The sequence below is a fragment of the Typopeltis vanoorti genome, chromosome 8 (assembly GCF_054136105.1).
Source record: "Typopeltis vanoorti isolate ZY-2024b chromosome 8, IOZ_Tvanoo_1.0, whole genome shotgun sequence".
NCBI classification, from domain to species: domain Eukaryota; kingdom Metazoa; phylum Arthropoda; class Arachnida; order Uropygi; family Thelyphonidae; genus Typopeltis; species Typopeltis vanoorti.
Genome location: NC_143556.1, coordinates 105,293,630 through 105,307,185, shown reverse-complemented (window position 1 = coordinate 105,307,185; position 13,556 = coordinate 105,293,630). Strand labels below are relative to the sequence as shown.

The 13,556-nt window shown below is 37.1% G+C and overlaps 1 protein-coding gene across 10 annotated transcripts in view; it reads right to left on the bottom strand.

The window, feature by feature from the left end:
• Nucleotides 1–13,556, bottom strand: part of LOC150104251 (uncharacterized) — a 1,804,220-nt gene that overhangs the window by 1,418,891 nt on the left and 371,773 nt on the right. The gene's annotated exons all lie outside the window — the stretch shown is intronic.

The window sequence follows — 13,556 nt, the reverse complement described above, 5'->3', positions numbered from 1 at the left end:
CTTTTTGTGCGAGTGGGACAGCCGAGATTGAGAGCAACATTGGATCAAGAAGGAATGGCCAGAAAGAGTCACATTAGAACCTGGAAGTAAAAACGTGTTACACAAAACTTTGGTTGCTTGGGTAAAAATCCTTTTATTCCACTTCACATAAAACTGGGATTGATGAAGCAATTTGTCAAGGCTTTCTCGAAAGAAGGAGAATGTTTTAAATACATCTGTGCAAAATTTCCAGGATTATCTACAGCAAAATTGAAAGAAGGTATTTATATCGGTCCGGATATCAGGAAGCTTATGAAAGATAAACTGTTTGAAGAAAACATGGCAACTGTTGAAAACAAAGTGTGGAAAGCATTGAAAGAGGTGGTGACCAAATGTTTAGGAAATCACAAGGACCCCAACTATAAAATGATTGTGGAAGACATACTACAGAAATTCAAGGATTTGGGATGCTCCATGAGCTTAAAAGTGCACTTTCTCAACTCTCGTTTAGACTACTTTCCTGAGAATCTGAGCACCATCAGCAAAGAGTGATTCCACCAAGACATCAAGGAGATGGAAAGGAGGTATCAGGGCAGATGGAATGTCAACATGAAGGCAGACTATTGCCGGATGTTGTACAGAGATGACCCAGGAAAAGAATTTCACAGAAAACGTTCAAAAGCTTGGAAGGAAAAAGAAAAAGACATCCAATGAAATATAAAGTATGTACTAAAGATTAATTACTTCAATTAAAAAAATTTTTCCATTACTTTCATTTCAAAAATTATTACTATTATTATTATTATTATTCCGGCCTCCATGGAGTCAAAAGACTCATCGTGGGAGGTCCTTTCTAAGAAACACAAGTCTATCAAGACTCATAGAGGGAGGTCCCTCCTAGGAAACACAGTCTATCATACCACTCCTTAAATGCATTGACCGTTCCCACTCTCACCACTCCATCAGGCAATGCATTCCATGGTTCAACCACCGTCCATGAAAAGAAACCACTCCTCACCCTCTTTCGCACAGTTTCCTTTCATAACTTCCAGGGATGGCCCCTTGTCATGACTCCTTCCCGCTGGTCAACCAAGTGAAAGAACTCCCCTGTAACCACCTCTGAACAGTTTAAAAGTCTCAATCATATCAACCCTCCTTCTTCTATCCACCAAATTCTGCAGTCCACACTCCCTCAGCTGATCCTCATAACTAACATTGTACAGTCCCGACACCATCTTTGTTATCCGCCTTTGTACCCTTTCAACAGTTAATTTATCCCCTTCAAATCCTGGGGACCAGATATGAGAACAATACTCTAAGTGTGGTCTGATCAGAGTCTTATACAACGGAATAATAACCATTTTATCTCCGCAGGTCAGTGCCCATCTCATTATTGTAACAATCCTCTGCATTACCTTCACTACCTTTGCAATATGTCCCCTAAATTTCAGGTTTCTATCAATCATCAAACCCAGATCTCTTGTTTCTCCTACTTCCTTCAGTTTAACTCCTCCCATAGAGTATGTAGCGTCCTATCGATGTGTCCCAAACCTCAAGACCTTACATTTTGCTGCATTAAACTGATACCCCCATTTATTTGCCCATCTATCTAGCTTATTCAAATCCTCTTGCAGGGCTACCACATCTGCACTATTACTAATAACCCTTCCCAGCTTCGCATCATCCACAAACAACCAAACATCCCCTTGCAATCCACGGACAATGTTATTGATATAAAGGTTAAACAATATAGGTCCCAGTACTGAGCCCTGTGGAACCCCACCTGTAACCTTCTGCCTCTTTAATATTGCTCCACCACACACAACTCTCTGATACCTATCGGAAGCCAATCCTGAATCCAGTTGACCAATCTGATATCCAGACCCATGTGCTGCAACTTGAATATCAGCTTATCATGTGGCACTCTGTCAAATGCCTTTGCTAAGTCTAGGAAAATGTTTATGGAAAATTTTAAATACTGTTATTTTACTTAATATAATGCATTTTAAAACTATTTTACTGTAATATTGAGATTCATTTTGTGAAAAATCCTTATGTGATAGAGAAAAATGGAAGAGATATTTGAAATCAGCGGTCAAATATAAATCAGAAACAGTTAATAGTTTCCACACAACTTTTCATAACTGAAATGTTGCAGGCCTGTGTTATTATTATAATGTGTATCTCTCTTCTGGAGTCAGAACTCACAAAGGAAGACGACACCAATCTTTATACACACAACACCGATTATAACTCTCCTGAAACACATTCGCTCTCAGAGGATCCACAACTACTTCTGGCAATCTATTCCTCTGATTCGCCACTCTCATTGCAAAAAAAAATCTAGTCTGCACACCCTTGCTAACCACTCTCATATACAACTACCAGAGGGATGAACCTTAGTTCTCTCTCTCTATTCATCATGTATTAAAAACTTTCTTTTTTCTGAATATTACAAAGGCAAGCTTTTACCAGCTTTGTTGGTTTACAGGGGAACAAATCTGAACACAGCATTCAAGATGCCGCCAAATCTAGTACAGAGCCTGGAGGTACCCCAGGATCTGTACTAGCCTTAGAAAGAGAGACAATAACCTCCCTATCTTTACTTGTGTGAGTTTCAACATCCAAGTAAACCTTTGAGCTATTTTGCTAACTTTTGCAATATGTCCTTTGAACTTCAACTCTGTCCACAAATATCCCCAAATCCTTTCTCTCATCTATTTCCTGCAATCCAGTGCCATTAAATGAGATACACAGTATGCAACCTTTTCATTTCATAATGCATAACCCTGCCATTATGCAACATTAAATGGAAAATCATTATCCATTACCCATAATGGCAATTTATTTAAATCATCTGGCAGAATTTCTACAACACTTATCAACTACTGTCCATCTTAGATTTTTATCATCTGCAATCAAATGAATATCCCTGTCCTTAAATCATTCCCTATATGATTAATATACACATTAAAGAGTAGTGGTTTTAGTACAGAGCCTGGAGGTACCCCAGGATCTGTACTAGTATCATTCATCTAGAACCTCATTCCCCTAGATTCTCTACCTTTATGACCATAATTATGACTAATCAGGAGAATACTATCTTTGGTACAATAGTATCAGTTACTGAATGAGAATGATATTAACAATGCATGGGAATCTTTGAAAAAGTGCTTAAATGTAGCAGTATCTAATTGTATTTCTAGAGATTGTATCCCTAATAAATAGGTTGAGAGTGAAATGGATGTGCAACCTTATTAAGAAAGAAACAAGAAGTAGATCATGCAGAAGGAATATAGGGAGAATAAGAGTGACAGGAGTTAAGAAATATATAAAAAGCACATCAGAAGAATTAATGAGTATTGTGTAGAGCTAAATCAGAGTACGAAAAGAAATTGGCAACACAGGCTAAAGGCAATCCAAAAGAACTCCTGCAATCATTATCCTGCAATTAAAAGAAAGAATAAATGTTGAAAAATAATTTCAATGAATGCAGATGGTACTCTAACATCAGAAGTTAATGAGATTGTTCAAATAATGAGTGCTCACTTTGCTAAGCTATATCAACCAGGTGTATATAACATAGTGAACAGCGAATGAAGATTTAGAGGTGCATTACAATGAGGTTGAAGAGCTGTTGCAAAACCTGGATAAGAATTTGGCAATAGGGTCAGATGGAATATCAGCATGCTAGAGGCATATTCAGTTGAATTGGCTAGGCTTTGGCATGTTTCTGACTTGAGTCTCAGCCGAGGAAATATACCACAGGGATGGAAAGAAAATATGATAGTTCCATTGCACAAAGGTGATGCAAAAATCAGTGTATCTAACTGTAGACCTATCCATATCACTGATATGGTGATGAAGATTTTAGAGAAGTTGGTAAGCACTTACATAGAGAAATAAGTAGACAGAGCTCTTCAAGGAACAGTGTGGGCTTACTTAAAGGGAGGTCATATTGTGCTTGTATTTTACAAAAAAGTTACAGCCAAGTTGGATAAAAGGGATGGATACACTATGATAATATTGGATTTTGCTAAGGCATATGATAGGATGCCACATGAAAGGTTGTTGCATAAACTAGAGAATATGGGTTTGGAACATAAATTCTTGACTTGGGTATGTGGATGGTTAGCAGACAGATATCAAAAAGTGGTATATGGTAGGTGAGAATCTGCCATATTTAAAGTAACTAGTGGTGTGCCACAGGGTTCAGTCCTTTGACTATTGTTGTTCAATTAATACATTCATGACATTAGGAAGGATGTAACAGACAATGTTCAATTGTTTGCAGATGATGCAATGATAAGCAAGGCAATTAGGGATGCTACTGTTATCCATCACTTACAGAATGATTTGTATAAGCTGGAAATTTGAGCAAATGAAAATGGCTCTCAGTTTGATGTTACTAAGTGCAAAGTTATGCACTTTGGCATGATGAGATTTCCAATCAACATATTATATTACCAGGGTTGTGCTACAAGAAACTGATGAGGCTACAGAGATCTTGGTGTAATGATGGACAGGAATTTGAAGTGCAAAGGTCACACAGCAAAAATTGCAAATACAACTCAGAGGATAATTGCAAGGTTGAAGCAAACCTTGACATGTAAAGATAAGGAAGTCAGTTTGTCTCTTTACAAGGCCTTGATAAGACTGCACATATACTACTGTGCAGATTTGGTCTTCTAGATTCTGATGAAATAAAGAAGCTGTGGAAAGGGTGCAAAGAAGAATGACAAAGATTATATTGGGATTACGGAATTTAGATTATGAGGACAAAGTGATAAACATATTGGACAAGTGAGAATGCATATACAATGGTATACTTACATTTTGCAAAGGCTTTTGACAGATTGTCACACTGTAAGCTGGTAACTAAACTGGAACAGATATGATTCCATGCTAAATTAGTGAGCTGGATAGGCAAATGGCGCTCAGAGAGGTATCAGAAAGTTGTGTACATGGGTACAATGTTGCAGAAGAGGGACGTCATTTGCGGTGTGCTGCAGGGATATGTTTAGGGACCACTGTTATTTAATTTGTATCTTAATGATATTAGGATGGGTTAACTGGTGACTATGTTATTATTATTATTGTACAGGCACTTGCATGGAGTCCTAAGACTGATCATGTGAGACCCAACCTATCAACACAATATCTATCATATCTCTCCTTTAAACCCTCAACAGACAAAGTACTCATTCACTCACAATTGACTCAGGAAACCTATTCCTTCAAGTAAAAAATCTAGTCCTCATGTCCTGCTTCCAGGGATTACCTCTTGTTCTGCTTCCTCTAACCAAGTGCTGAAACTAATTACTAAAGAAAGAACCAAAAGACTTCATTTCGATGATGTAGCATTACATAGGCAAAAGTGAATATTAAATTAAATCCAACATTATTTCAAAGCTGAATGTTTGTAGAAACTATGAAAGTTTCGTAAGTTGACCTGAGAGCGTACGATAATACACTCCTTAGCCTCCCCGAATTGCCTTAGCTTGGGCTACTCGGGACTACTTAAACCAAAGGCAACTCAGGGATGCCAAGGATTGTACTCATAAGCTCTTATGTCAACTTAAAAAATTTTCATATTTTCCTACAAGCATTTGGCTTTGAAATAATTTGGATTAAACATATACTTTGCCTATGTAAAAGTGCTGAAACATTTGCTCAAATTTCCAATCAATACTATAAAAGCCTTTAAGTAAATTTCCAATCAATACTATAAAAGCCTTTAAGTAAATCAAATGTTTCTATCATATCCCCACCACCACATCACTACTTTTTTTGCCTATCAACCAACTTTTGCAATCCACAAACCTTCAATCTATCCTCACAGGGTTTGGATCTATCCACTGATCACACATAATCTTAGTCACTTATCTATGGATCAACTTCACCTCTTCATCCCCAAGAAACCCAGGTGACCAGATCTGAGTATAGTGATTCAGATGTAGTTGTATTAAGTCTTTATAAAGAGGAATGATAACGTCCTTATTTCTGCTTGTAAGCGTGTTGTTCAATAAACAAGTAATCCTATGAGCTACACAGGCTATTTTAGCAATATGCCCTATAAACTTCAGTTCTCTACTACTACCCCTCCTCCCAAAAATTCCATGGCTTCATCAATTTCCTGGGGTACAGTTCCCTCAATGTGATAACTCAATGCATAGGTTATGCAGGAGGAGTGGTGTGGAGTGAGTTTAACAAGCAAAAGGACTTATACAAGAATGATGGTTTGCATCTGGTGTTTGGAAATTGGAAAAAGTGTTGTTGAATAAAGTGAAAGTGGATATACAGACATCAGTGAGGCAGTTGGGTGTAAGAATATGTATAATATGCCTAAGTTAGTACTACTGGTTACAAACCAGAATGAGGTTAGTCAGTCTAAAGTGTCAGAATAGTGGTGGGACTAAGAGGCTTTTGCACTTTATCACAAAAAAACCCATATACGAACCACAGTGATAAGTTTTAACTGCGTAAAACGGATATTAATTAAAGATACCTTTAATGAATACCTTCAATATTTCAGCAATGTCACGTTGTCATCTTCAGGAACATATAAATATGGTATGTGTACGCAGGCACTAACAAAAGCAAATGAGGAAGAAGGCAAGAAACTAATATTGTTCCTAAAGTTCTAATGGCGCCTCCTAGTGGGCTAATTGGGGCTAATGTCTTGGCCGTGAACATAATGAGAACTTCAGCCCAACGGCCAAGACAACCCAATAATATAAGCCTTGCTACAATAAGTTTTAATATGTAAATATTTCATCCCAAGTATCTTGGGACATCCTCAGTACAGTAATTCAAACAATACTAGGAATAACATATAGTTAGGGCACATGATTACAATGGAATCTCAATATGCGTGCAGTAATGTGTTATAGAAGTAAATTAAAATATAACTGAACAAAAAAAAAAAAAAAAACATATATAAAGAGACTATTTCACACAATTTTGTATGACAACTTCCCATACTTTAGGAATAGTAAGAATGTCATTGTGGTTTAAATTTGGTCTGTGTATTAGGGCTTCAGCACTTTGTTTATATAAACGTTCATGTTTATATAAAGATCTATGTAAAAGTTTTGACTTTTTCCAATAGATCCTACGGTTTGGGTTTTCAACTCTGTGTTGAGAGAGACCAGATTTCTGCATTCTGAAAAGACGAATGTGGTCTTGATGTTCCAAGATGCATTTCTGAACCGATCTGTCTGTCTGTCCAAAGTATGACAAATTTCAGGAGCATGGGATCTCATAAACGCCAGGTAACATCAGAGGTGAGAGTTTGTCCTTAGGAGAAGATAACAAGTTATAGATCTGGTTGATGGGTTTGTAAGTAGTGGCAAAATTAATTAGGCATTAATTTTACATGTTATAATATGTTATATTCTAATTTTACATGTTATATCCTAAATAATACACTAATTCATGTTTACATAAAGATCTATGTAAAAGTTTTGACTTTTTCCAATAGATCCTACGGTTTGGGTTTTCAACTCCGTGTTGAGAGAGACCAGATTTCTGCATTTTGAAAAGACGAATGTGGTCTTGATGTTCCAAGATGCATTTCTGAACCGATCTGTCTGTCTGTCCAAAGTAAGACAAATTGCAGGAGCATGGGATCTCATAAACGCCAGGTAACATCAGAGGTGAGAGTTTGTCCTTAGGAGAAGATAACAAGTTATAGATCTGGTTGATGGGTTTGTAAGTAGTGGCAAAATTATGTTTTTTAGTGATGTACACTTTATATACACTAATGCCAGGAGCATTCAGAACAAACGGGAAGAATTTTTGGCATTGGTTGGCTCATCCTGAACATAGGTTATTGGCATTAGTGAGACATGGCTAACAGAAGATGATATGTTAGTGGGATAGAATGTGAAGGGCATAGTATGTTCAGGGAGGATAGAGAAAAAAGAATGGGAGAGGAGCGTTATTGATAATAGTCAATGAACTGCAATCAAAGAGAGTAGAAGTTCAACTGCAGGTCGGTGAAATAGGACATTTGAGGCAATCTGGTTTGAGACTGAGGCCAGTAGAACAAAATATACAGTTAGATGATGTTATAGACCAGAGGAGAGAAAAGATGTTGGAGATAGTATGTATCAGCAAACAGACTCAATGAGTGGAGGACAAGTAATTATTTTGAGGGATTTAAACTACGAGAACATAGATTTGAAGGAGAAGAGGACCCATCGGAGGAAGGAAATGGATTTTACAACAAAATACCAGCATATGTGAGATTGATAAGACAGAACCACTGATACTAAAAAAAAATAAAATAAAAAAACTAATGAATTTAGGATTCCCAAAAGTGTGGATAATTCTGATAATAATCGGATGTCATGTATACTGAGTCTCAGTAAACAAAATAAAATTCTTGGAAAACGGAGCGAAATATGCATAACATGTGCAACAAATTTTACGAGATGATTTGCTGCTCCATCAAACCATATTTATTCCTGCAATACTCTGTCTCTCTCTCTCCCTCCTCTTCATAAGTTTTTTTTTTTTTTTTTTTTTTTTTTTTTAATTATGCCATCATAAATTCACTTATTCATGTTCAGACTTAATCGGATCGTGCTATTCACTCTACCCAGCAACTTATAGGACACATATCACAAATGATAATTATTAATAATTTGTTTACCATTAATGAAAGCGTTTCTACTCGCACTTATTCTTTCCTATTCTTACATGTCTTATAATGGTTCACATATTTTCATCTTTGAGTATTTAAAATATACCAACCAAAATAGCATTCTCTTTCATTGTTGTTTTCTCATAAATCCTAAAAAACAGATTGCTCCCCCACTCGATGCAGAAGTTATCTTGCAATTAATTGCATTGGACCAATTAAGATTAGCCCTGATATGCTATGCCCTCTCAAGAACTTTCATACAATGATAAAAATGCAATCACACCATCATAGGCATCCTGGGGGTGGGGGGGCACTTCCCCCTGGATCGATTAAAAAATTCCACAAATTATAATCGTAAAATTGATTGAGATATGTAATCTTACACCCTTGATCCTGGAACGCTTTGTCTGTTTTAAAATTTTAATATCGGTTGGCATGTTTCGGCCCATAGTGGGGTAACGATAGAGCACGTGTTTTATTGCAGCAATAAAACAAGTGTTTCTGTTTTTGGTTTATCTTTTTCTGATTTGTGAACAGTGACTGTTTAGTTTTCCCTCTGTGTCTAGTGAGTCACTGAGTGAAGTATGAATTGTAAATTTATAGTGAAACAAATTTAAAAAGAAAAATACATTTTTAAAAGGTAAGTGTGTGTAATTTAATATTATTTTACTCGTTAGTTTTATGATTTTTGCATTTAAACTGAAATAATTTAATTTAGGATTAATTAATTACTCGATTTTTAATAAAATATGCCAGTCAATTTTCTTTAATTTAAACTGAATAATTTAATTTAGGATTAATTAATTAGTTGATTTTTAATAAAATATTATTATTATAACCACCTCCAAGGAGTCTTTCGACTTATCGAGGGAGGCCCTAACATCATGTCAAGAACAATTATTTGACATTCACACAGTATCTATCATGGCACCCACAACAGACTCTGGCAGCTTATTTTAATCATTCACCACTCTCCAAGTAAAAAACATAGCTCTAACACCCTTGCTAACCACACACTTGCTCAGCTTCCATGAATGGCCCCTAGTCCTCCCACCACCAGTCCTATTCTCAAAAATATCTTCTGAATTAATCTTATAGAAACCCTTCAGTAATTTTAATGTCTCAATCATATCAACCCTTTTCCACCCTATCAACCAATTTCTGCAACCCACAAATCTTCAACCTGTCTCATAAGGTTCATTCCATAGACCTGCTATCATCTTGGTCACTCGTCTCTGGATCCTCTCCACCTCCTCCCCATCAAGAAGAAACCCTGGTGCTCAAATCTGGGCACAGTAGTCTAGACGAGGTCATATCAAGGCTTGATACAGAGGAACAATAACTTTTTTGTCTCTGCTTGTTAAAGTATTTTTCAGCAACCAAGTGGCTAAATCAGCACCTTTGATGAGTTGATTTAGCCACTTTTGAGATATGCCCCCTAAACTTCAACTACCTATCCTCCTTAGCCCAGTCCTTCAAGCTATCCAAATCATCTTGCAAAATTTTGACATCCTGTGCACTCACTATTGCTCTATCCAACTATGCATCATCAGCAAACAAATGAACACTTCCTTCTCGTTAATGAAAAAATTGAACAGTAATTGTCCAAGAACAGAACCCTGTGGCACACCAGTAGTCACAGGCCATCTTTTGGACTCTACTCTTGAATAAACTACTCTCTGATTTCAGCAGTCACTGTCTTATAAAACATGAGCAAGTTACTGAGGCATGATCTACCCTTTGCAAAACCATGCTGTATCCCATTTTCATCTATCCAATCCTGTATTTTACTCTTGACTATTTTCTCCAAGACCTTGACAATGATTCCTGATATGCTGATCGGTCGGTAATTTACAACAGCAGTCTTGGACTTTCCTTTATGCAGTGGAACTATTTTCCCCCCTCTTTCCACCCCCTTGGGACTAATCCAGACCAGAGACTCAAATTAAACAAAATGGTCAAGGGCACTGACAATCTTCAGCCACTTCACGTACGACACGAGCTGGTATACCATCCAATCCCACACATGTATTGACATTGAGGTTTTGCAATAGTCTATTCACCTCCACTTCATTCACCACAATTCCTATATAAGCTATTGGTTCATTCATTCATTCCTGCAATGTCACTACCTGGATGATATATCTTGCAAAATGCTCGCTGAGTAATTCAACTATATCAGCTGATTCGGTTACCTCCCTGCCATCGGCATTCTTTAAAATCATTCTGCCATATACATTTTTTCTTTTACTTGCAACACATCGAAAAAACTGTTTGGGATTCTCTTTAGCCTGCATGGCTAATGTTCTTTCATAATCCACTTTTGTTTTTCTTACCACACTTGCTACCCTTCTGGCCTGTGCTTTATACTGTTCACGTGCCTGCCAGTTATCTCTCTCCTTACATTCCCTCCACAGTTGTTTTTTTTTTTTGCAGCTCAAGCTTAATGGTGTTATTCATCCATTTAACCCCTACTTCATTTATGATTCAGACTCTAGGAATAAAGTCAGACTTTGCCTCATGCAAACACTTCTTAACCCCCTCCCATGCACTATCAACATCCAGCCCTTGCAGTTTTGCATGCCATGGCACTGAACCAATCAAACTCCTAAGCTTGTCATACTTACCAGCCCGATAATTCCACATGTACTCTGTCTTAATTTTAAATTCCACACCTTTAGCCACCTCCCAAGTCAAGACCCTATGATCACTCTCACCAATTGGTGGCAATGCGGTCATATTCGTTACAGCCAAATCCTCAGATGTAATTACTAGGTCAAGCACTCTCTGACCCCTAGTATTTTCCATTACATGCTGTTGCAGATAGTTATTCCCTAATAACCGCATAAAATCCAATTCCTTCTTCCCATGTGTCCTCTATCAATGCTACCGTAGTTGAAATCTCCCATAATAATTACCCTCCTTCCACTCATTTCTTCTATTTGCTTATGCATACTATCTCCACCATATATTCCATTACATGATCTATAGCAGCACCCAACTGTATATTTTGTTCTGCTAGCCTCAATCACACAAATAGCTTCAAATGTACTATTTTCTTTATCCTGCAGTTCCATTTATATTCTCCTTGGCTGTAGTTCATCAGCTATCATCAATAACACTCCTCACCCCATTTTATTCTCCCTGTCACTCCTGAACACACCATACCCCTCACATTCAATCCTACTAGCTATATCATTTTCTGTCAGCTATGTTTCACTAATGACAATAACCTGTAGCCTGGAAGTGCCAACCAAGGCCAAAAATTCTTCCTTCTTGTTCCAAATACTTATGGCATTAGTATACATGAATGCAGAAGCCCATTTGTCTTATCCCTATTTTGATGTCTTATACTAACTATCCCATTCTGATTTGTTGTCCTCCATACTCGCTTGGGCATATTGCACACATTCATACACTCAACTATCTCCCTAAAGTCTGCATATCTACTTCCCTCCCCCTTTAATAACTCTAGTTTCCCTGATTCTGCACTTCCACTTCATTCAACAACACCTTTTCAAATCTCCGTACACCAAATCCATTCAAATGTAAACCATCCATCTTCTATAAATACTTTCGCCCATCAAACTCACTCCACACATCCACAAATTCCACACTACTCCTCCTGCATAATCCACGCATAAAGTCATTAGCAATTTTGGCCCTCCTTCTACACTCTTCACTGTCATACCGCGGCAACAGACTCACCATCCTAACTCTCTCACTCTTCTCTTTTGCTACCTCAAGTAATTCCTTGAAATCCTCTCTCATAGCTATTTTGTCTCCTTTCAAATCATTCGTTCCTGCTACTACTATCAATTCTTTCACCCTTTATTTTTGCATTCTAATTGACTCGCTTACATCCTTAATGTTCGCACCAGGTTGGTACGATTTTGTTAAACTCTCACCTATCACACCTCTTACTAAAGAATCTCTGTACAACATTCGCTCTTTCATTTTGTTTACACTCACAATCATACTCTTATTTTTCTTATCATACTTTTGCTATTTATTAGTTGGTACGCTCGGTAAACGTTTTTGCCAACGCTCCAGCTGCCGTCTTGCCCTGTGTATCACTCTGCATAACCATGTGATCTCACTCATTGCATTTGTCGCATCATTTTTATTATCCGTTAATTCATTCATTCGTTCTGTATGTTTACCGTCATTCTCACTTTCAACGCCACTCTCACAGCTATCTGGTACTACCATGCAAATATCACTATTCATACCTCGTATATCACTATTTTCTACATTCTCACTTTCGATAACGATATCACTCTAACGACCTGAAACACTCTTTAAATCCTCACATTCCTTACACTTTCTGCACACATTCACTCCACTATCGATGTCTAACCAGACTCCAACCGCTCTCCTAAAAGCATACATTTCACAAACAGTACACTGAATAAAATCCTTTAAATTAAAAGTTTTAGACAAAGATGGTGACCTGGATGCCATTGTATTCATATTCCTCCTTATTGGCGCCATGTGCACAAATATGCCGGTCAATTTTTTATATATGAAACTGTGCTAAAAACTATTAATTCTAAATACCTTTTTTTTTCCCCAAGAATTAAAGATCATTAAATCGATGCAAAATGAAAATAATGTATTCATAGTTTACATCGACAAATAATTACGTTAAAAAATTGTAAAAAAACTTAAATATAAAGAGCCAATAGGCTTCATTTTGGCAATATAAACATTATTTAAATTAAGGGGATATTAAATCCCGCATTGTTTTAAATGAAATGGGCACATGACGCAACTGGTTGCCAGAGTCTCTTTTAGGTGCCATGCCTGTGAATGAGTTCAAAGCAAAGTATGATAGATACTGCACAAATGTGGGAATATTTCTTGACATGATGTTTAAGGCCTCCCTTGATGAGTCTAACAACTCCTTGGAATTGCCAGTAATAAT